The sequence below is a fragment of the Rhincodon typus genome, chromosome 34 (genome assembly GCF_021869965.1).
Source record: "Rhincodon typus isolate 14 chromosome 34, sRhiTyp1.1, whole genome shotgun sequence".
Taxonomy (NCBI): domain Eukaryota; kingdom Metazoa; phylum Chordata; class Chondrichthyes; order Orectolobiformes; family Rhincodontidae; genus Rhincodon; species Rhincodon typus.
In genome coordinates, this window is record NC_063365.1 from 12,917,844 (window position 1) to 12,938,969 (window position 21,126).

The 21,126-nt window shown below is 44.0% G+C and overlaps 1 protein-coding gene across 5 annotated transcripts in view; it reads left to right on the plus strand.

Moving 5' to 3' along the window:
- LOC109935719 (elongation of very long chain fatty acids protein 5-like) overlaps positions 1–21,126 on the plus strand; it is a 59,788-nt gene that overhangs the window by 3,208 nt on the left and 35,454 nt on the right. Inside the window, exons 2-4 of one of the 5 annotated variants that reach the window (XM_048616365.1) lie at positions 6,826–6,923; positions 7,398–7,482; positions 18,643–19,635. The gene's annotated coding sequence lies outside the window, so the exon portion shown is untranslated. The remainder of the gene's footprint in view (positions 1–6,825; positions 6,924–7,397; positions 7,483–18,642; positions 19,636–21,126) is intronic. The other 4 variants (XM_048616366.1, XM_048616367.1, XM_048616368.1 and 1 more) reach the window with 4 other exon arrangements.

Below are 21,126 nucleotides of genomic sequence, written 5' to 3' on the forward strand. Positions count from 1 at the left end.
TAAGTAGAGGCTGGAAGGGGACTTTTTTCACTGGAGCATAGGGGGTTGATGGATGACCTTATAGAAAGTTTATAAAATCATGAGGGATATAGATAAGGTGAAGGATTTCGAGACAAGTTAGGGGGCATATTTTAAGGTGAGAGGAGAAAGATTAAAAAAAAAACGAGGGGCATTTTTGTTTACACAGAGTGGTTTGTGGGTGGAATGAACTTCCAGAGGAAGTGGTAGATGCGGGTACAGTTACAACGTTTAGGCATTTATACAAGTACATGAATAAGAAATATTTGGAGGGATATGGGCTAAGCGCACACAGGTGGAACTAGTTTAGTTTGGGATTATGGTCGTCATGAGATGGTTGAACCGAAGGATCTGTTTCCATGCTGTATGACTGTATGACTCTGACTGTAAGCGTAAGACTTCAATTTATTTTATCCTGGGACAACTGTAGTGATAATTTCATTAGTCTAAATGCAAATGTTCTCAGCTCCTTTGGAAGAGATTGGGAGTTTTAAGTCCTCAGTGTAATGTGTTGGATTCTGGTGGGACAGTCCCACCAATCAGCCCATTTATCTGCTTCCATTGCATCTAGCACCTCTGATCTGTTTGACTGTGATAATGACTGTTCCCTACATTGTTGAAACAGCTTCTAAGGGAATAGTTGCACTATGGAGGTCCTGACCACCTATGTGGGTGAACCTAATCCAAAGTACTTTCTCTTTCTTTAACTGTTAAGCCTTTCTAGTTTCAGCTGTCTGATTTTTCTGACTGATCTGTACTACAATGACCCTGACATAAGATTGTTATTCCTTTCCCCTTTTTTCCCCTCTTGTATGCTTCTCGCACAGTTCTATATATCTTTCCAGAGTCCATAAAGGGATCCATTCATCATTTCATCATTTACCCCAAAACCATCATTTTCATCTCTATTAAAAAAAAAAGTGGTGTTATCATTTGGGTCCTCATGCAAGCTCTGGGTCCATCATGACTAAAAATTCCAGTCTGCCCACTTCTGTTAGAATCACGCTTCCCTGTTTTATCCTTCAATCATTCTTACTTCCTGTGGGAAGCAGACCACCGCACCCCCTCACCCCCATTTGACCCCTGTGGCCATTCTTTTAATTTGCTCGGTTTACCCTGGGAACAATGCCTTGCCTGCAATACTTATTTACCTAAGGAACTATGATCACTGCATAGCAATGCACTGCTTTGGTTATTTCACCTACTGTCCTGTTCCTTGATTCAGATTCCCAAATTATCCCCACTTGGGGAAGTCTCGTCCTTAATGTTGATCTCTTGATCTAATGGATGATGAACATACTCACCCGCCTACTGATGCCATCATTTGTTTTGGTATCAGTTATTGAACACTGGGGATCATGCTGACTAAGTCAATTGTTGTGATCAAAACACCACGCTCAAGTCTGTGGGGTTCAAACAAAGAGATTTTTGTTTGAATACATGTGTAAGGGACAAGGCCTCTCTAGCCTTCGAGCTTTACTCTACTCCACAAAATGTGTTGTTCATATTTATAGCCCTCAAACTCCTGTTCAGTGTTACATAGTTTCAGAATTTCAGACCCTTAGCCATCTGGCATGCTGTTTCTGGGACATTCTGTTCAGCATGTAGCAAACAGATGTGAGCCACTATTACCTTCCCCTACAAAAACATTGCATGAACTTTATGTTCAACTGTTCCATTCGGCTATGTTAAATCTGTGCCAATTCTGATAGATCCATTGATCTTTGGTACTGGGACCAAATGTGAGCACTAGCTAGTTCACTCTGTCACAATTGAAATAACTCCCTGCTTCAACATAGAGTCAACTTCCTTTATTTTCAGCAAGAGTGAATGAGAAATTTTTCTGGTCTTCTTTGCTGATATAGAGTGATATGGTATGCTGTCTTTAGCTTCTTATTCCTGTAAACGGTTGTAAGAAATTGATCTTTGAGGTTTTTCGGCTGACCGTCTTAGCTTTCCTGTTCTACCAAACAAATCAAGTCAAATAAGCAAAGATTTTTGTTCAAGGTAGAAGCCTAGAAGTGGCCCTTTAACTTGCAAAGATGACACTAGCCTTCCTGCTTAGGAACAAACAGCTCTGATTTTGCATCACTTATGAGGACTCAGTGTATGTTTTTTCTCTCTAAATTTGAGAGTTGCATTCCGATGTGCTGTGACCTTGTGTTTTGTACTCCTTGGCCCATGTAGCTTTATGTCTAATGACTGAACAGAACTTTCTTCCAGTCATGGTTCAGTGTCAGAAAAAAGTGAAACTGCTTTACCTCTGGATTCCCAAAGTGGAGGGTCAGGATTCCAAGTGGGATCATGAGCTGAAATTCCAATGACTGCCATGGAGCTCTGACCAAATTATAACCGCTACGCTCCTACTCTAACAGAGAGATCCCTGCTTTAACAGGCAATCTTCCCTTACTCTTGCAAGTCTCTTTCCCCAACTCCATACCAACTGCCCCAACCCTCGGGTTTTGCTGGGGGGAGGAGTGAAGTGGTCACAACAATTTTCTTTGCTTTGGGTGGGGGTCACATTTGGAAAGGTTTTGGGAATCACTGGTCTAAAGTAAAAAAATGTCTCCTTTCCCTCTAGGATATCAAAACTCCAATAAGTTTTTGCTCGATATGTGATGTTCCTGCGCAGAGGCACCTTAATGTCATTTCATAGACCTGCTACTTTTTGAAGACACCACCTTTGGCTCAGTCTGTAAGGCTTCTTGTTTCTCCCCACTTTGGGAAGTCCCGTCCTGAACATTGGTCTCCCAAATTAATAGATGATAAAGTAAACATCTATTGATGCAAACATTCGTTTTAGTATTGGTTATCAAGCCCTGCTAATGCTACTGACTATATCAGTTGTTGTGCTCAAGAGATCATTCTCAAGTCTGTGGGTTTCAACTAAGTGAAGATTTTTGTTCAAGTATATCTTTAAGGGAGAATCTGGGAAGTAACTCCTCTTTTTGCAAAGATGGCATTCAAAATCTTTTGCAGGGCAATTTTTCCACCATGCCAATAACACCCAGATGGGATCATTGATAAATGCTTTTCCTACCTCCCCTGTTTTAAACAGCCATCTCTCTGCTTCTAAACTTAGCACATTCCTCTGAGTTGGTCATTTTTGGGATATGGTCCTCTGTTGCACCGAATCACTGATTCATTTTGCTTTCTAATCTCAGTTTGTCTGATGGGTTGAATTGTGTTTGTGTATCTTAAGTCACTCCTCAACTGCAAGTGGCCAGACAGTGCTAGATCTAAGTCTCTGACAACAATTCAGTCCTGAATTAGTTCTTTTTATGTACTCGTCATAGTTCTTTGCAAGTCTGTGCAGATCATTGACAGAGGTTGCAATCGTTTGGCCTTGATGCTGAGTGTTTTTGCAGATTGAAGTATTCATTGGTTACTTTTGTTACTTCCTCGTCTGTAGTATTTTCTTTGTCAATTCATTGCATGACTAAGATAATATCTGTACAGCCACCCATCTTATACAATGACATATTGACCAGCTCACTGCTTGGCTTTGCAGTGAAGAACTGGTGTGGTATGTTATCTGATAAAGCTGTCAATTCAGTGATGCTTCTGCCTGATTAGGACTTGCATCATGCTCGACATTTTCCAGTAAAGGCGGTGAATTTTCCATATTGTTCTTTCATTTGCTGCACCATATAACATTCTTGATCTTGTGCTGGTACAAAGTAATTACAGAATCCACTGCGTTAAGAAAAACATCACTATTTAGAGTCATAGAGATGTACAGCATGGAAACAGACCCTTTGGTCCAACTCGTCAATGCCGACCAGATATCCTAGATAAATCTAGTCCCGTTTGCCAGCATTTGGCCCGTATCCCCCAAACTCTTCCTATTCATAGACCCATCCAGATGCCTTTTAAATGTTGTAACTGTACCAGCCTCCACCACTTCCTCTGGCAGCTCATTCCATACATGCATCAAGTTCTGCATGAAAAAGCTGCCCCTTCGGTCCTTCTTGAATCTTTCCCCTCTCACATTATACCTATGCCTTCTAATTTCTGACACCCATTTCAACAGCTGCTGTCAAATGGTATGTACATAAGGGAAGTGTGATTTTCAGGTGCTGGGCGGATAAGATGCTAGATTGGTAGGGTGGTAGATGCCTAGCTGAGTAAGATGCCAAGTCAGGACATTAAAAAATAGTTAGGGTGCCAGAGTGCAAAATGGCAATGTGGCCACGTGAGTAATGAGGGTTGGTTGGGGTAGGTGGGAGAAATCGGGTCTAGCAGTGGGGTGGGGGGGTGGGGAGCAGAAAGACTCAGTCGAATCAGAGTCTGGGGAAGGTATAGCTGGGGCATGTGAGGTAAGTATGAAGTCAGTTGAATAGTTACTCAGGAGTTAAAGTATATATTTAATAGTCTAAAGTTTCCTGAATAACTATTTACTGACTTTCACTGGAATCCTCTGAATTCTCCAGCTTAAATGGAGAATTTGAGGTTTCCAAGTGTTGGGAAATTGCCCAGCTCAATGTTCAATTTCCCAGGCTATTCCTTCAGAGTCTGCTACAATGGGAATTCCACAGGGTCCCCATGCATAACTTCCATCTATGCTTGAATAATGACTGCTTGGCCATCAGAAAATCTTGGCCTACAAAATAGTTCTCCACTCTGTTCACTGTGATTATTTCTTTAAAACATTATCCTAGTTTCTGCCCTACATGCATTAGTGATCCATTCCCATTGTGATTTCAAATAGGTTTTCACTCAACTGCTAATGCAATAAATTTTTTAAAAAGGTTCAGTTTTATACATTATAGTCATCATATCCTCCTTGTGTATGTTTTTAAACAGATCTTGATTTTCAGTTGGGTCTGTCTCAATCCTTTCCAATGCCTACAGCCATGTGTCATCCCTTCTATATAGCTATATCTATACCTGATTAGTCTGAAAAACTCTGTAATCGTTCAGTTGAAGTATGTAAATGTGTAGTACAATGGGTACCCCTAATGTGTAGAATTAGAGACCTGGGGAGAGATATAGTATGAACAGTTAGTTCTGATATGATTGGCCCAGTGCAGTCTCATAGCGGTGATGTTGTCAGTGGAGGCAAGATGGCGCTGAAGAATGGTGATACTATTCTGCAGTAGTGGTGTGGTGAAGGGACTCATGCTGGTGATGGTCCCTGTGTCAGGATGGAAGAGCCCAGATCCAGGGCCATGGCTAAGCACTTAAGAAGGACTGAAATGCTGAACTTTTAACTTCATTTCTTTAATTTCTACGTTATATCTCAGATATTGTGCCTAGGTACCTTGCTATTAAGGTGGCGCCAGAGAATGGTGACTTTGCACACTTTTCACTGTACTCCTGTATCCCTGTACTGGAGTACATGTTACAATAAACCTAATTCTAATTCTAATATGTAATGAGAAATTACACACATTGTGCCATTGGATGTACTGCAGTCTCACGTGGGCTTCTTTCTTCTTGCAGCCCCTGAAAGGGTTGGGGTTAACTCTGACTCTATCACAAGACGAGGCTGCAGAAGTAGACTGGTTAGCAAGGTTAGATCACATGGAACACCGGGGGAGCAAGCCATTTGGATACAGAACTGGCTCTAAGGTAAAAGACAGAGGCTGGAGGTGGAGGATTGCTTTTCAGACTGGAGGCTTGTGATCAGTGGTTGCCAAAAGGATTGGTGCTGGGGCCACTCCTTTTTGTCATTTACATAAATGATTTGAATGTGAACATAGGAGGTATGGTTAGTAAGTTTGCAGATGACACCAAAATTGAAGGTGTAGTGGACAGCGAAGAAGGTTACCTCAGAGTACAATGGCCAATGGGCCAAGGAGTGGCAGATGGAGTTTAATTTATATAAATGTGGGGTGCTGCATTTTGGAATGACAAATGATGGTAAGGTCCTGTACAGAGTTGCTGAACAAAGAAAGTTTGAAAGTGAAGTTGCAGATAGATAGGATAGTGAAGAAGGCATTTGGTACACTTGCCTTTATTGGACAGTACATTGAGTGTTGGAGTTGGAAGGTTATGTTGCGGTTGTGCAGAACATTGGTTAGGCCACTATTGGAATACTGTGCACAATTCTGGTCTCCCTGCTATAGGAAGGATGTTGTGAAACTAGAAAGGGTTCTAGTTTCTAGAAAGATTTACAAGGATGTTGCCTGGTTTGGAGGGTTTGAGCTATAGGAAGAGGCTGAATAGGCTGAGTCATTGGAGGCTGAGGGGTGACTTTATAGAGGTTTATAAAATCATGAGGGGAAAGTGTTGGGTAAATAGACAAGGTCTTTTCCCCTTGGTGAGGAAGTCCAAAACTAGAGGACATAGGTTTAAGGTGAGAGGGGAAAGATATAAAAGGGACCTAAGGGGCAACTTTTTCATGCAGAGGGTGGTTGGTATATGGAATGAGCTGCCAGAGGAAGTAGTGGAGACTGGTACAATGACAACATTTAAAAGGCATTTGGATGGGTATATGAATAGGAAAGGTTTAGAGATATGTGGGCCAAATGCTGGCATATGGGACTAGATTTATTTAGGATATCTGGTCAGCATGGACAAGTTGGACCAAAGGGTATGTTTCCATGCTGTGTATCTCTATGCGGTGTGGCAGTATTTGTGGAGGGAAATCAGAGTTTGGGTTCCAGAGACCCTTCTTCAGAATGTTTTTAGAAGGTTCTTTCTTTAAAGAACACTTCTTTAGAATGTGTTCAACTCTAGTTGAAGGTTCACGAGGGCTTCACTTCCATCCTGACTTTTCAGAGGTAGGTTTTATAAATTGTTTGACCTGCATGTCCTAGCGTTTTTGTTCATTCGGTTTCATTCAATCTCTCGTCCTGATAGGTCTATCGGAAAAAATAATTGGAACGTCATGTCTAGCAAGAAATCGCTTCCGGAAAAATACTTGGTGCAGTTCGATAGCAAAGAGACGTCAGTTGAAGGTACGTGATCTTCATTTCGTTCTAAACTTGAGCTCTGTTTTGTAACTTTTGTAGAACTTTTCTTGTAATGTGCAGTGTAGGAATCTTGCCACTTTGTGTGTTTTTTCTAGGGCGTTGTGTGTTCGAACACGAGGATCAACTGTATCCACAGGGTGTTTTCATTCCCTTTTACTAAAAGAAGCAAAATATTAGCTAAACAAACAGGAAAGTACTGAGTTACAGTGGAGAGGGGGCGGACACATGCAAGGTTAAAACTATCTTGTCAGCGAACATGCAATCTGGATGTACACAGCAGAGGCTGGTAACTGTGTGCCCATTTTAAAGTGTAACTATAAGGGAGGATTGCTTAGCCAAGGACAACACGAATTGTGGGTGGATTTGTCTTGCTGTAGTGCCGCTTTGCAAGACTTCCCGTGCTACTGTTTATTTCCAGGACGCTTTCCGTACTTTTTATGTTACTTTCCTTTTCCTCAGAGCACTGCGGACTGTGACTGTTTCGATTTTGCGACAGTACGAATGCACTTTAGACCAGTCGATGTGACCCTTGAACACTTGGCTGGTGAGCTAGAATCTGTCAGTCATTCTGTCAGTTCAGATTTCTATGCTTCGTCAATTATTTCGTGCAGAATTTTAGTCAGGTTGTATCTGACTTCAAGGGTTATTTGTCATAAAAGAGTTCATTTAACTGGGGAACCATGATAAAAGTGATTGTTTTGAAAATTGAACCAAATAGTTCAGCTGGACCTGTGAATTAATGTTTACAGAAGTTAATCCATTTTCTTTGAGTACAGTTGAAAGTTTAGTTGTGCTCTTCATTAATAATAACACCTCTGTTAATGATGGTTTACTATTTTCTAGTTGTCCATTGGTCAGGTGGTTGCAAGAAATCTGCTGAGAGCAGATAAGGTGTCCCAAAAATGAGACAATACACCATGAGCCTGAATTGTGTAAAACACCAACTTCACAAAGGCTGGTATCCTGTCACCGAGTCACCCTTTATTTACATGTGCATAGTCCATGACACTGATCCAGCTAGCACAAGAGCCAGCTTCTAGCGTGAACAGAATCTTTGACACTCCTGTTTATATCTGTCAGCCAGGGCTCCCTGATTGGGTGCCGTTAACAGCCCCAATCCGGGAACTCATATTTTGTGAGGTCCATCTGGCTGACCTTGTATTGATCACTACATCCCTCCCCCTCTAAGTCCTGGGACATAGGCCCGTTCTTTTTCCTGTGGCTTCTCCTGGGACATTTTCGCACCAGTTCTGGTTCCTCTGATTCTGCCTTAGATGCTGGCAGTGTGTACTGAACTGTAGCACACCTCTTGTGCCCAGTGGGTCTTTGTAGAAATTCATCATCTTCAGGTGGTAATGGCATTGAGGCTGCGACATTTACGTGTCCACCTCATCCTCAGAGGTTTCTTTCACGCTAGACGGAGGGGGAGAAATGCACAGGTTCTGACACCCTTGCTGGCTGTTGCTGAGGGGCCTGGTATGTTTTGTTCCTGCCCTCTTTGTGATGTTGCAGCTTTCATGTGGTTCATGTACTTGTACAGGACCGCCTCTCCTACCTGAACTTTGTGGGTCATGGGACCTGACCTCAAGTCAACTATGCCTCTTACTCATGCAAGGCCATTCCTGTGGCTTTGCCAGCAAACTTTGTTCCCTGAAGCAAACTGTCTCTCTTGCTTAAAGGAGTCTCATATCCAGAAATGGCATTCCTGATGCCTTGTCACCCTCCAGATCTGGGAAGATCAGGTAAAACCTGGTGTGGAGTCTTCTAACCTTTAGCAACTCTGCTGGAGCTAACCCCGTAGTTACTTGTGGCGTCGTCCTATAATCAAACAGGAACTGGGACAGTTTGGTATTGAGTGAAGCTGTTTCTTTAAGCCTGCCTTCAAAGTTTAGACTGTTCTTTCTGCCAGTCCATTGGACGATGGATGGTATGGAGCTGTCCTTACATGCTGAATGCCATTTGACTTTGGGAAATACTCAAATTTCCTGCTGGTAAATGATGGCCCATTGTCCATGACCAATACTTCCGGAAGTCTGTGTATTGCAAAAGATGCTCGCACCTATTCATTCGTCTTCCCCGTGTTTGACGAATGAACTCTGTACATGTCCAACCACTTTGAATGGGCAGCCACAATAACTAAAAACATTGAGCCCATGAAAGGACCAGCATATTCAAAGTGTAACCGAATCTAGGGTTTACCTAGCCATTCCCATGAATGTGGGGATCTGCTGGCAGTAATTTTTGTCCTGCTTGGCACTTTGGGCACTGCTCCACCAACGTACCTGTGCCTGCATCCAATCCTGGCCACGAGACATAACTTCTCGCCAACATCTTCATTTTGGAAATCCTTGGATGACCCTGGTGGAGTTCAGCCAGTATCTAACAGCGACCTTTGCTCAGGATAATCACTCTTGCTCCCCATAGTAATATGCTGTCCTCTACTGTGATCTGGTGTCACCAGGTCCAGAAAGGTTTCTATTCTGGTTGTGATCGCCCTTTTGATTCCCCTCTCTCTGCCAGCTGTTTTAATTTTGCCAGGACGGGATCCTTTTGTGTTCACAGTCTGATATTGTCAGCGGTGACTGTGAGGGTGTCAAGAAAGTTTAAAAGCAGAAAGGACTCTCCTAGTGGTGGCAGCACCGGTGGTGTATCTGCCAGTGGGAGGCGGCTGTATGCATCCACATCTGCCACTTGGCCTCTGGGAGGGTGTTCCAACTTGTATTTGTACGCACTCAGAACAAGAGCCCATTGCTTAATTTGACCTGAAACTCTGGGTGTCACGGTCCTGTTCTCGTTAAGTAGCCCTAGCAGGGCTTTGTTGTCTGTTACTATTACAAATTTGCATCCATAAAGGTGTAATAAAGTCATAGGGTCATACAGCACGGAAACAGACCCTTCAGTTCAACCAGACCATAATCCCAAACTAAACCAGTCCCATCTGCCTGCTCCTAGCCCATATCCCTCCTAACCTTTCGTATTCATGTACTTATCCAAATATCTTTTAAACATTGTAATTTTACCCGCATCCACCACTTCCTCTGAAGGTTCATTCCACGCACGAACCACACTCCGTGTTAAAAAATTTACCCCAGATGTCTTTTTTAAATCTCTCTCCTCTCACCTTAAAAATGTGCCTGCCAAGTCTTGAAATCCCCCATCCTGGGGCAAAGACAACTGCCATTAACTTTGTGTGTACCCCTCAGTATTGGTGGAACTTTCTCACACCAAAGATGACCAGAAAACCTTCCTCCTATTCCTTGGTTTGGCATCAGCCAAAGTCTGGGAAGCATACGCTATTGGGTGTTCTGCTCTGCTGGGCCACTGGTGAGCCAAACCTACCCCAATACGGAATGGGGAGGCATTGCATGCCAGCACCAGATCTGGCTTGGGATCGTGGTGTGCCAACACCTTAGACGATATCTGCTTCTTCACTTCTCTAAAGGCTACGTCTTAGCTCCAAGACCATTTCCAAGGCTGACCCTTTTTCAATAGCAAATGTAAGGGTGTCAGGATGAAAGGCAGGTTACCTATAAATTTTCTGTAATAATTCACCAGCCCAAAGAAAGACCTAAGCTCCGATACACACAGGGGAGCTGGGGCCCCTTTGATTGCCTTCACTTTATCTTCCAATGGGTGTAACCTTGTCTTTGTTGACTCTGTAGCTCAAGTAGGTCACTTGGGGTGTGTCTGGAACACACATTTTTCCCTCCTAAGGTGTACACCTGCTTTGGAGCACTGTGTCCAAGTTCTCCAAATGCTCTTTATTCGTCTTCCCAGTTATTATCGTCCAGATAAATGGCGACCTGGGGTAGACCTTGTGAAGTGTTCTCCATCATGTGTTGGAAAATGGCAAAGGCTGATGATACACTAAGTGGCAGTATCATATAGCGGTACAAACCCTTATGGGTATTAATTGTAGCATACGGCTGGGAATCCTCATCTAAATGCAACTGCAGGTACACATAGCACATGTCCAGCTTTGTGAAGGACAGCTCCTCTATGGGAGGGATAGGGTAATTATCCAGCAGCAAGAAGCGGTTCATTGTGTGTTTGAAATTCCCATAAAGGCAAACCCACCCATCAGGCTTCACAATCAGCACGACTGGTGCTGCCAATTCCACAAACTGTACCTGGCAATTCTTTTGCTTTCCAGCCTCCTGATTTCTCCCTCTACTTTTGCACATAAGGCAAATGGCACTGAGTGGGCCTTGCAGAATCATGGAATTCCTTCTTGGTCAACATGCAGGGTGGTCTTGGCCCCTTTGTTGGTCCCTAGACTTTCCTGAAAAACCTCCGGGTATTTAATTAGGACTTCACTCAGACAGCTGTTTTCTAATTGAAAAATGTTGAGCCAAGTTGAATTTTGCTCAATCAATTTTATCCCATCAAGCTTGGGCCCAAGCCTTTTACTACAGCCAGTGGTAACTGAAGCAGCTGTTTCTCATACGAGACTGGAACCAAAGTTGCACCCTGAATCTGTACGCGTTCCCTGGTGTAGGTTCTCAGCCTGGCCAAGGTTTTGTGCAAACTTAAGGGTTGGAGTCCAGACCAAATTTTGGTAAAGACTGTTTCTACAATCACTGATACACTGATACAACCTCCATTAGAACCTGGTGACCATTTAACCAGGCGTTTATTTTGATTGGTTCTGATTTGGATGTTGTTAAGCAATTTAACTCTTCCAAACCAGCTGTAGGTGGACTTACCAGGGTGTGCACTCTCCTAGATCCTGGCCTACGAATCCTCTTACTCAGTTCAGGCCCAGTGAGACTCTTTTGGTGTCACAAGTCCGCATACTGGCAGCTCCTTCAATGGCCTGCTGGCCCAGATCCTCGAAAAAATTTAAACAGTTTGGCTGAGGCTTGGCTTTGTTTTGGGGGTTTTGCTGTGGGCTGACTGAGAGTCCCCCTGTTCTGGTTATGTCCTGAATGAGGCTCTGCAATTGGCTGTGCTCAAGTGGTCAGTTGTCCTGGCAAGGGTGTCCACTTCTGTTGGAATCCCTGTAACTCATAAGCTCTACTTGCCGCGTTTTTCAATAATAAAGCCAGTTAGTTGTAGGTGCCTGTTTGAAGTCCAGTTCAGGTGTTGCACCTCTTGCGGTTGCAGTGAAAGGTACCGGGCGTGGTGGAGAAATTGGTGGGGAGTGTGGAGCTGATAACAGAGTTGCGGAATGAACTGTCCCCGCAGAAAGCGGATAGAGGTGGGGAGGGAAATATCTTTTTGGTGGTGGGCTTGATTGTAGGTGGCGGGAATGTTGCAGGATGATGAGTTGGATTTGGAGGTTGGTGGGGTGGTACGTGAGGACTAAGGGGACTCTAACCTTGTTGTTGGGGGCAGGGGGTTTGAGGACAGGAGTGTGGGAAATGGAGGAGATGCGCTTGAGGGCGTCCTTAATTACAGAGGAGGGGAAATTATGGTCACTAAAGTAGCAGGATATATGTCCTAGAGTAGAATGCTCATCTTGGGAGCAGTTGCGGCAGAGGCAGAGGAATTGAGAGTATGGGAAACATTTTTGCAGGAGGGTGGGTGAGAGGAGGTGTAGTTGTGGGAGTCGGTGGGCTTGAAATGGATGTTGGTGGTGAGTTAGTTTCTGGAGATGGGGACTGAGAGGTCCAGGAAGGGGAGGGAGGTGTCAGAAATGGTCCAGGTGAATTTGAGGGCAGGGTGGAAGTTGGCGAAGTTGATGAACTGCTCGATCTCCTCGCAGGAGCATGAGGCTGCACCGATACAGTCATCAATCTAGCAGAGGAAGAGGTGGGGGATACTCCTGGTGTCATTGCGGAAGAGGGACTGTTCCATAAACCCTACAAAGAGGCAGGCATAGCTTGGGTCCACGCGGGTGCCAATGGCCACCCCTTTGGTTGGTAGGAAGTGGGAGGAACCGAAGGAAAAATTGTTGAGAGTGAGGACCAGTTCAGCCAAGCGAATAAGAGTGTCAGTGGAGGGGAGACTGGTTGGGCCCTCCATGTGGGGGATGCAGGTGTACAGGGACTGGACGTCCATGGTGAAGATGAGGTGTTGGGGGCCAGGGAATTGTAAGTTTTGGAAAAGGTGGAAGGCAGGGGTTGTGTCCTGAATGTAGGTGGGGAGTTCCTGGACCAAATGGGAAAGAATGGAGCCGAGGTAGGAGGAGATGATCTTGGTGGGGCAGGAGCAGGCAGAGACAATGGGTCGAGTGGGGAAGTTGGGTTTATGGATTTTGGGTAGGGAGATAGAAATGGGTGGTGCGGGGTTGGGGAGCTATCAGATTGGAGGCTGTGGACAGGAGATCTCCCAAAGTGATGAGGTTGTTGATGGTCTGGGAGATGTGGCTTGGTGATTAGAGGTGGGGTCATGATCAAACAGAGGAGGTGTCAGACAGTTGGCGTCTGGCCTCAGAAATGTAGAGGTCAGTACGCCATACTACTACCACTCCTACACCTCTCCTCTCACCTCCATCCAAGCCCCTGAACAATCCTTCCAGATCCGGCAGAGGTTCACCTGCACTTCTGCCAACCTGATTTATTGAATCCGTTGCTCCCGATGTGGTCTCCTGTATATTGGGGAGACCAGATGCAGACTTGGGGACCAGTTCGCGGAGAATCTGTGCTCTGCATGCACCAACTAACCCGACCTTCCAGTTGCCATCCATTTTAATTCCACCTCCCACTCCCCTGGCGATATGTCCTTCCTTGGCCTCCTCCACTGTCAGAGTGAGGCCAAATGTAAACTGGAGGAGCAACGCCTGATATTTCACCTTGGGAGCTTACAGCCCAATGGTCTTAACATTGACTTCACCAGCATCAAAATCCCTCTGCCCCAGCCTTACCCCACGTCCAGTCCTCCCCCTCCTGACCTAATCCAACCTGTCCATCTTCCTACTCACCCATCTGTCGACCAATCACTCTTACCCCTTACCTGCGTCCACCTATCACCAACCCACCTACCCTTCCCCTAGCCTGACCTCCCTCCTTCTATTTATTTCTGGGCTGCCCTCCCCCTCCCCAGTCCTGACGAAAGGTTTTGGCTTGAAACGTTGACTTTCCTGCTCCTTGGATGCTGTCTGACCTGCCATGCTTTTCCAGTCTCACACCTGTAGACTTTGGCTTCCAGGATTTGCAGTCCTTACTATCTCTAAATACATGAATAACATCTTTTCAATTTGTCCACATATTACAAAGTTGTGACCTCTTACAGTAAAAAGCATAAAGAAAATATTGGTAGTTATTTCTATAGAAACTTAGCAATGCTTTTCTGCTTGGTGTGCTGTCTCCAAACAAAGTGTGGTACAATCGACTCTATCATCAATATAGTCAAACATGTTTCATGTAGTAGTGCAATGTCTCAGAGTTTCTCAATGCCCTTTATGGCTCTAGCTGAAGAAGTAGGCAGGTGAGCATTTATTGGACACTTCTGGGTCATTGCCCTCTTCACTTGAAGAGCCTACAAGAGTGTCCATGCTCTTGGGCTGTAAGTATGGTGCAGTCCACCTCACTGTCAGTTACTGCTGGAATTTCCTTACTGTCCACCTGCCGACAAGTGAAAAACGCTTCATCATTGAGTTGGTTGGCCTCACTTTGCACCTCCTCACTTTGCACCTCCTCGCTTTCACTGTCGTGCGCTGTTGTAGACCATTTGACTCCAGTGTGGCAAAAGGAGGAGGCAATTGTAGCTTCATTTGTGATCTTCCACACCTTCCTCATCTAGAACAGTTGGGCTGTACTCTTGCTGCTTATCAATGGTATTGATAACTTGTCAGGAGTGGGTTTCCATGTTCCTAAGACTCAGGTTCCATTAGTTGGAGCTTGGACGTGGAGATAGAAGGTAAGCTTGACACTCTTGAGGCCAGTGATGTTGGAGTGTTTGAGGTAGTTGTCTGTAATGATGATAATCGCATTGATACACTTTGTCCATTTACCCGACCCATACCTCAAAAATGCTAGAGGTCATCCGGGTGGTTTTCTTGGCCTTCCATTGTGTGGATAGGGTGTTGATATTCAGAAAGCAGCATGACTTGTTCCACTTTCCCATCACAAGAAGCGACAGCATTTTGATGCCATTCATATAGGGCGGCACGGTGGCTCAGTGGTTAGCACTGCTGCCTCACAGCACCAGGGACTCGGGTTCGATTCCAACCTTGGGTGAACTGCCTGTGTGGAGTTTGCACATTCTCCCCGTGTCTGCGTGGGTTTCCTCTGGGTACTCTGGTTTCCCCCCACAGTCCAAAGATGTGTAGACTAGGTGGATTGGCCATGCTAAATTGCCCGTAGTGTTCAGGGATGTGCAGATTAGACGGATGGGTCTGGGTGGGATGCTCCAAGGGTCAATGTGGACTTGTTGGCCCGAAGGGCCTCCTTCCACACTGTAGGGATTCTATGAACTTCTGTGATATTCTCACAGATCACAGCAGTGACATGTTCCTTCTTTCGCTTTTCACCATTAGACATTGGATCTTTAAACATCAGCGAGGGATTTGGCAAAAAAGATGGAAAAACCGTTCAATTTCATCCATAACAAAAGTGTCTCTTCGTGCATATTCATTCAGGACTTGGGCAAGACTATTTTGCAGCCAATCATCTGTCATTGCCGTAACTGCTGCACCCTCCCAACTTGATGTGCTGGCGATATTGCGATATGTCGCTTTGCATTGGTCCAACCATCCATCGCTGCAGGTTAGCTGTTTGTAGCTCAGCCCCTTTGCCAGAGTGACTCACCTTTCTTGCAGGATTGGACCAGAGTACGTTCTCTGCTTGAACTGTGTCAGCAGAGTTTCTTCAGTATTGGGATAGGCAGCTCTTCTCATCCTTCCTGGAGAGAGTGTCTGCCCATTGAGCTATGTTCACCTCGTGCTTCAGATTGGCTGACAAATTTGATTGTGGAATCTCCCATTCCTTGGCAATATCCACTTTTCAGTCTGTGCCATGGTTTATCAAGTTCACATTCTCTCTGATTGACACCAGTTTTAACTTTCTCACAGGTTTAGCTGCACTTCAGTCCCCTCGAAGAGGGAGCTCTTGATGGGAAATGATGGCCTGCTCAGAGGTTTATGATTTTGTACTCCAGCATAGCCTAACTTTGCTTTGATTGACAACATGGTCATATGACAAGCTGGAAGAGTTTGATTAAACCAGAGCTGTCATTCCAGAATTTCGGCTTGTGACAGGCATCATTTTCTTGGATTTGCTATTCTGCTGCCAGGAATGGCTGACAACTTTAATACAACTGGAATTTCAGGTTATCTGAAATTGACTCATTGTCTTTTCACTGTACATCAATTGTAATGATCTAGAGATTATTACCTTTGCAGTTTTGTTTTCTAATTTAGCTCCTGACTGCTCTTAGCAGAATCTCTTTTTCCTATTCTCATTCTATATCATGGACCAAAACAATTAAATCCTTCCCCTCTCTGTTGCTGTCCAGCCTTGAGCAGATCATAGAATCGCTACATTGTGGAAGCAGGCCATTTTGGCCCAACTAAGTCCACATCATCCCTCCAAACAGCATCCCACCCAGACCCACACCCCTACATTATCCCTGTAACCATACATTCCCCATGGCTAACCCACCTAGCCTGTACATGCCTGGACACTATGGGCAATTTAGCACGGCCAATCCACCGAACCTGCACGTTTTTGGACTGTGGGAGGAAACCGGAGCACCCAGAGGAAACCCACGCAGTCACAGGGTGAATATACAAATTCGACACAGATGGTTGCCCGAGGGTGGTATCGAACCTGGACCCCTGCCGCCATTAGGCAGCAGTGCAGTGTTAACCAGTGCTAGCCGTGTCTTTAACTCTGCCACCAAGTGAGCAACACAGCCTTTGCTCTTGGTGCAGAAACCTGGCCTGTGCTTACTGTCAACCTGGCTTGGAAATGTTTGTAAATTGGGGAGTCTTTGTAATTTTTGAAATCTTTAACATTGATCATAACTCTGGGAATGACAATTCCAATTCTTTTAAATCTCCCTAACAGTCCCCTGTAGCAAGGTGCTGTGATGGAGCTTGTTCATCCGTCTGTGAACCTTGCTCTCAACCACAAGGCTGCAACAGTCTTGAACCTGTTGGCCAAGGATTGAAGAAAATAGGTCAGCTCAGCTAAGAACAAAGCCAACAAGGCACAAGTAAGGTGTGGGTGAGGTTGGGAAATAATCAAAATGGAGGACAATGTTGATGCCTAGATGGTGGAAGAAAATGCTTGTTTAAAATGGTGATTGAAGTCATGATTAAGCAGGATGCTTTATCCTGGATTCTGTCCATTTTCTTGAGTATCATTGGAGCTGCACTCATACAAGCAAGTGGACAATATTCCATCATGACTTGTACCTTGTAACTGGTGGACAAACTTTGGGGAGTAAAGATGTGAGTGACTCACAGCAGAATGACCAGTTTCCAACCTGTTCACTTGACCATCATATTTCTGGTCTGGTCCAATTCAGCTTCTGGTGAATGGTAATCCCCAGGATGTTGATGGTGAGGGATTCAGTAATAATGTTGAATATCGATCAAGGGGTGATGTTTGGATTCTCTTGTGTTGAAAATGGTCAGTGCTTAGCATTTATGTGGCCCAAATGTCGTTTGCCTAGACATGAAATGTCTTTGAGATCTTGTTGCATATTCTCACAGTCTGCTTCATTGTCTGAGGAGTTGTGAATTGTGCTGAATGTTGTCCAGTCATCAGTGAGCATCCTTACTTGGCAGGAAGACCACTGACGAAGCAGTGTGTTTGGTTTAGGACATTGCCCTGAAGAACTACTGGCGATGCTCTGTGACAGCGATGATTGACCTGCACAAGCACAATCACCATCCTTTGGGCCAGGTATAACTCCTGCCAACGGAGAGTTCCCCCTGCCTCCGACTCCCATTGACACCAGTTTTGCTAGGGCAACTTAATGCCATATCTGGTTACGTGCTGCCTTTGATGTCAAGGGCTGTCACTCTCACCTCACCTTTTGGAAGGAAGCTCTTTTGTCCATGTTTGCATCAAAGTTGTAATGAGATCAGGAGCTGAATGGCCCTGTTGGAAACCAAACTGAGCATAAGTGAGCAGGTTATCACTGAGCAAAAGCTGCTTGATAGCACTATCAATGACCCTTTCCATCACTTGGCTGGTGATCCAGAGTATCCTCCTGGGGTGGTAAAGGACGGGATGGATTTGTCCTATCTTTTGTGGGCAGGGTACAACTGGACAATTTTCCATATTGGCCAAGCAACCCTTGCTGACCTAATGTCTCATTTAATTCTCCTTCCATTTTTTTCTCAGCTTATCTTGTCTATTCCGTACACCTTTTATTTAATCTCTCCTAAATTAATTTATGCTATTTTCTTCAACTATGGCAGCAAGTTCCACATTCTTATTGCTATCTGGCTAAAGATGTTTCTTATGCATTCTCACTTTGCTTTCCTTGTGCCTGTCTTTAAATTAATGGCTTCTAGTATTGCTGTTCTCCGTAAGTGAGAAACATGCTGTATAGATACTGTATCAAAACTTTTCATTACTTTAAAAACTTGATAAGGCCATTTCTCAGCATTCTCTTATCAAGCAAATGTCCATCCTCTCTCAATTGGTACAGCCTCATTTCCGCGATCATCCTCGTCAATCTTTTCTGTAGCCTTTCCGGTGCTTTTTCAAAAATAATATAACAATTGGAATTGTATTTCCAGTGCAGTCTAGCCAAAGTGTAATACAAGTTTGACATGCTTTCATTTGAATTCTATCTCCTTTAGAACAGTGGTTGTCAAACTGTAGTCTGTGGACCACTGGTGGCCTTTTGCAGGAGAACAGGCCAGAACTCTCACCCCATTGTTCAGGAGCCAGCTACCGACCAATATAACGTCAAGATTTGGGGCTGAAATGAAGAAGACGAACTGACTGAATGTGGTCCCTGGCAAAATTCTTTGAGGAGAGAACCATTACTCTTGAAATAATATCGAGCGTGAGGTTTGGTTTTTGTAAATGGCCTTGTAAACCTCTGTTGCCACTTTAGTGAGTTAAGTATTTTCTCCCAGATTCCTACTTTAAAAATAATATGCGACTTCCTATTTTCAACTTTTATCAACAAGCTTCAGTTACAATTAAACTGAGGATTGATCCGACCATCTTTGCTATTAGCCCTCCTGGTAATGGTTGAACATTCTTACAATAATGAGTGTATTTGGGTTCAGATGCCCATTAACTGCATGGACCAGCTCTCATATGTTTTATCTTTGTGAACTGAGCAGGAAAAATCTGCTTCTTAATTTGAATGTATGCTGTACGTTTGTAGATAGTGTGCAAGAACTCTTTTTGGCATCTGTTGCAAGTTTGCTTACCTGAAAATGAACTTGAAGGTCTCCCCACATTCTCACTCCAGCTTGCCTCATTCGGTGCTCCCCATGTGTTCCAGCTGGTGTTAACACAATGAATCAATTTTCACTGACATCTAACCTAAATAATTACGATGTTGAACATTCAATTCTGTTGTCCTTTATCCTGGCCTGAGTAAACACTTGAATTAGCAATATTGACTAATTGTCCTTTTGAATGTTCCTGTCAAAGAATAAGAGTTTCTGCAAAACAGGACTTTGGAGTATTATTGCGACCATGCATGAATTTCCACAAACGACCACTTAATGTTCAACTAACAATGTCCAAGGACAATGCTTGTTCCTGTGGCATATCTCTGTTATTTGCTGTTCTGCCTCCAGGAATGGCTGATAAATGGACCTTCTAGCCAAGAGGTAGGACGCTACCACTGTACCTCAGCACGTCCAAAGTAAATTAGCAAAATAATTTACGTAATTATTGCATCTACTTGGAAAGTAAGTCAGGGACTGTGATTTGCTTTGGGATGTCCCAAGTGTCAGTGGAGCAAGAGTTAAGCTGCTGACCTGGGTTACTTGTTAATTAAGTGACTGAGTAACCTAATGGGTGGGGGGGTGCGGGGCGCAGGGCGCGGGGCGGGGTGGGGTGGGGTGGTATTCTTTATTCCATTTTAACTGACTGAACTTAAATTCCCCAGTTGCTGTGGTAGGAGTAGTAACCGCTGTGCCCAAAGTTTGATGACTATCTCTTAGTTCAAATTCATAGCTTTTTCCCACCTGCTTTCTGTTTGGCTTATTTCCTTAATCAATAAAACTCAAAGGTTTCAGAACTGGCTGCCATTTGGAAAATTGTAAAAAGTTATATAATATTTTTGCATTGATTGTAACCCAAGTAAATCTCAAGTTAAATATGTTAAGTTTAGACTTTACATTTCTGTAAAGGTTAAGAGGTGATTAATTTGCTGTGTATTTTGTTTTGTATTACCGAATCTTCTCGAAACCTTCTACCAAGACTTTGATGGAAAGAAAAACATTCCTTGAGTTATAAACACATCCAAAAGCAAAACCAAAGAGCCTGTTCAATGTTATACATGAAATCAGGACAAGTTATCCTCTAAAATCTTGTTCATGCTACCATGGGCAGCACGGTGGCTCAGTGGTTAGCACTGCTGCCTCACAATACCAGGAACTTGCGTTCAATTCCACTATGGGTTATCTCTGAGTGCTCCGGTTTCCTCACACAAGGTCAAAGATGTGCAAGGTCAAAAATCACACTACACCAGGCTATAGTCCAACAGGTTTATTTGAAAACATGAGCTTTCGAAGCTCTGCTCCTTCCTCAGGTGTAGTGTGGAAGTGGAGGTATACCAACACACAATTTATAAGCAGGAAGGTAACAATTCTAAAAATGGCTCACTGCCTCCTGTTGAATCTTTAATCAGTTAAAAAGGAGATGCAGGTTTCTATTGATTAAAATGCAAATCCCAGAATTTCTTTCACGTCATTGCCCCAAGATAATTAAAGGTTTTCTCAGTGTATTCAAGAGGTGACATCTCAGGTCAGACAATGCATTTTAGGTGTGAGGCCTTGTTATAGAATCTGTCTGTTTTTTTAACCTGGAGTTAGGCTGGTTTTGTTTTTTTGAACAAAATAGAATGTATCTGCAAATACACAAACATGTTGGAAAAAAAATTTACCTCATAGATTTATATATATATATATATATATATGTGTGTGTGAGAGAGACAGAGTGTGAGTGCGTACGTGTGTATGCTTGACAGAGTATGTGACTGTGTGTGTGTGTGCACCTGTGTTCTTGAGAGTATGAGAGTGTGAGGAAGAGTTATGTATGTGAGAGAGAGAGGGTCTGTGTGTGTGTGTGAGAGAGAGAGAGAGAGAGAGAGAGAG